The sequence below is a fragment of the Poecilia latipinna genome, unplaced genomic scaffold (genome assembly GCF_001443285.1).
Source record: "Poecilia latipinna isolate Pla-1442-1.1 unplaced genomic scaffold, P_latipinna-1.0 Scaffold1402, whole genome shotgun sequence".
NCBI classification, from domain to species: Eukaryota; Metazoa; Chordata; class Actinopteri; order Cyprinodontiformes; family Poeciliidae; genus Poecilia; species Poecilia latipinna.
The window spans coordinates 118787-122183 of NW_015114018.1; the positions used below are offsets into that span (position 1 = coordinate 118787).

The following is a 3397-nucleotide window of genomic DNA, read 5'->3' on the forward strand; positions in this document are numbered from 1 at the left end:
AACGGATTCTTGGGAGGTTCCTGAGCACGTTCTGAACGGGTTCTGGAAGAGGTTCTAATCGGGTTCTGGAAGAGGTTCTGATCGGGTTCTTGAAGAGGTTCTGATCGGGTTCTTGGCAGGTTCTGGAAGAGGTTCTGATCGGGTTCTTGGCAGGTTCTGGAAGACGTTCTGATCGGGTTCTGGAAGAGGTTCTGATCGGGTTCTTGGCAGGTTCTGGAAGAGGTTCTGATCGGGTTCTGGAAGAGGTTCTGATCGGGTTCTTGGCAGGTTCTGGAAGAGGTTCTGATCGGGTTCCGTTGGCTGAGATATTTTTGGTTTTTACTCTCTGCTTTGCCTGTCAGAGATGATGGAACGGACCAATTAAAGTCTCGGAACCAGGACCCAAAGCGGCTCCTTGTGAATCGCTGTGTTTGTTCTGGACTCTGTCGGTTCTGGTTCTGTTGGGTTTTGGATTTTTATCCCATGAAGAAGAAAAATGAGCCAGAAGAATAAAAACTAATCTCTGAAGGAAGCAGGACAGTCTGGTCCGATGTGCTGCTGCCACGCCGGCTCGGTCCACCTTGACTGCAGAACCGGTTCTGATGAAGCTCGGTTGGACCAGAACCAGGGAGAGTTATTGCACCGAAGACCAGATCAGAGACAGGAAGTGATGTCATCTATCTGCCTGACGAACAACCAGATCTGAGCAGAACTGCTCCGGTTCCGCCGGTTCTGCTGAACTGGGATCAGTACGGCAAGATGTTTACAAATTTATTAGCTACAAATTATGGGCTGCCGTTTGGAACGTTACAGTGGAAAATTAACGGCAGTAATTTAGATAATTTAAAACACGGTTCATTCGTCCAACATGTTAGTCCAACATTTAACCTGCTGGATTCATTAAATATCTAATTTGCAAGCTACATATTTAGCCAGCAGGTTGGATTTTCTGTTTGTAATTTAAATACTTAGTTGCAAGTTTAATATTCAACTAAATATTTAACTAAATTTGACCCAAATTATTGCGATTCATTTTTGACGGACTTTATAAACGGTTTTTGTGACCTCTGAGGAACCTTTCGGTTTTCTCCAACATGGTCCTGCCGAGCTAACAACATGAAGCTGCTCCAGCATGTTATTAAATATAAAACAGCTTGCCCTATGCTGCAGGCTCTTCGGTTCCAGTCCAAAGCAGCAGCTGTTGTAGCTGCACGGCGGCGGTTCTGTTCAGTCCAAATCCAAACCAGCAGCAGTTCCTTGTTTCTGACAGCTGGAACATCTGAGAACTTCCCACATCTCCATCCAGAACCATCAGGAGGTTCAAGGCTTCGGATCAGAACCTGAGCCAACCGGGAAGCCAGGAAAAATAGTTTAACTGGTCTGATAACCGAGAGACGGTTCTGATGGAGCAGCTGCTGGGTGAAGAGGAGGAGGAAGAGGAGATCACTGCGCGCTGCAGCAGGAAGGAAGTTTGTTCTGGATGAACCTCTAGTGAAGCAGCACATGGAGTCAGAGGTGATGTTTGCTTCAGTGCTTCAGATCTGAGCACACACACACACACACACACACACACACACACACACACACACACACACACACACACACAAACCCTGTTGGTTTCCAGTCCTGATTTAAAGAGGCGCTAACCTCCAGATCAGCTAGCTTTAGCATTCATAGCTGGAGCAGTGAGCACGCGGGTGATTGACAGCACTAAGACCCTCCTCCTGGCTCTGATTGGTTGTTTGACTCTGGTGGATTTCTGTACTTACTACTGGGAGTACTGGGAGAAGCAGAGGAGCTCATTTTTTCCCACAGACTGTAATGATAATATTAACAAATATGTAAAAAACATTTTTATACAAGTTAAATACTGCAGCTCATATTTCAATGTTTCTGTGCAGATTTTAACATTTTGTACACATTTGATTTTGTAAAATTTTGCCTGAAGCCGCCTCAGTGCTGCCCTCTTCAGGTTGGATGATGGTACTGCAATTGAGTTTTCTGAAGGTCCAGCTTTAGCGCGTGTGACTCAGAGGCGCCCCCTGGTGGCGAGCAGGTGCAACAGCTAGAATGGTTAGCATTGATCGATAGCATCAGCCATGCTGTGTCTGCAGGTGACGAGAATGAAAACGGTACCTGGTGCAGGTTCAGCGCCCGGCTCAACAGCAGCACAGCAGGAGCCTCCAACCGTCCTGTAAAACCAGAACACAGCAGTGAACAAATGAGATCCTCCAACATCGGATCAGAACCGCACGGAAACAGCAGAGATTTCTGAAATATTCACTTTCAGGTGGAGATCAGGGATTATAAGGTTTTAATGTCCTGAACGAATGTTTTCTTTTTCTCATCCACCTGTGAAATGATGAGTGCCAGCTGCTTCCAGCTGCTTCCTCTTTATGAAGTGTGGAAAGATGGAAACACAGCAGCAACGACAGCGATGCAGAGAAAGAAATGAAAAGAGGAAACGTTCATCAGACGCAGATAAACGTGTAAAATCTTTTTCACAGAAACAAGATGGCAGCCAGTGAGGTCGAGTGAAGAAACGGGTAAAGAAAGGCTTTGCTTCAGGAAGCGGCGACTCGTTGGGCCCAGATTGAGGCTGGAGGGGTCAGACCGTCCCCTGAGGTCCAGCTCCATTTTCTGAATCGTTCTCAGACTGGAATGCGAGCAGCTGGACCAGAGCTCCCAGTAAGCAGCATGAAGAATTGGGTCCTGGCAGCATAAACAGGAAAACACTCATCAGGTCTGGAGGACCCATAAACATGAGCGTGACCTCTGACCTCTGCAGACACACCTAATGGAGGAAAGAGTTCAGACCAGACCGACAGAAACAGATTCAAGGTGCTGAAGAGAAACGCTCCAGGTCCGGTCCGGCTCTGACCATCAGAACCAGGCGCTCCCAGGAAACCTTCACCAGGGGCCCGAACCCAGGCCCCTGGGAGGACGGTCGGGTTGAAACCGCCAAAATAAACCAACCAATATATTCGTATTATTTTAAAAAACTACGCAGGGCCCCTTGGGCCCCCTTTGGGAGTGCCTCTGCTCGTTCTGCTCCAACATTTCTCTGATCTAAACTTTCTGATTGATGTAGTTACCAAACAGTTTCAGGTTTTTTCTTGCAGTGGAAACTCTGTGGAGCAGAAAGATTTGAAGATGATGATGAAGGGAGGAACCTTCATCATCATCAGGATGAAGGGAGGAACCTTCATCCTGCTGATCCTAATCTGATTGGTTCCTGGCGCCACCGGCTCCGGCTGACGACTGAGAGCTGGAAACGTAAACTCTGACCAAACAAGGCCTGCAGGAGGCACACACACACACACACAGGACACACACACACACACACACACACACCACACACACACAAGACACACACACACAACCAAACAGAACAAACCAAGACCACACACACACACAA

General features: G+C 47.5%; 1 protein-coding gene across 1 annotated transcript in view; it reads right to left on the reverse strand.

The window, feature by feature from the left end:
• The window catches only part of col6a4a (collagen, type VI, alpha 4a), an 80359-nt gene that overhangs the window by 65757 nt on the left and 11205 nt on the right, over nucleotides 1–3397 (reverse strand). Inside the window, exon 3 of the mRNA XM_015056730.1 lies at nucleotides 2116–2171. The gene's annotated coding sequence lies outside the window, so the exon portion shown is untranslated. The remainder of the gene's footprint in view (nucleotides 1–2115; nucleotides 2172–3397) is intronic.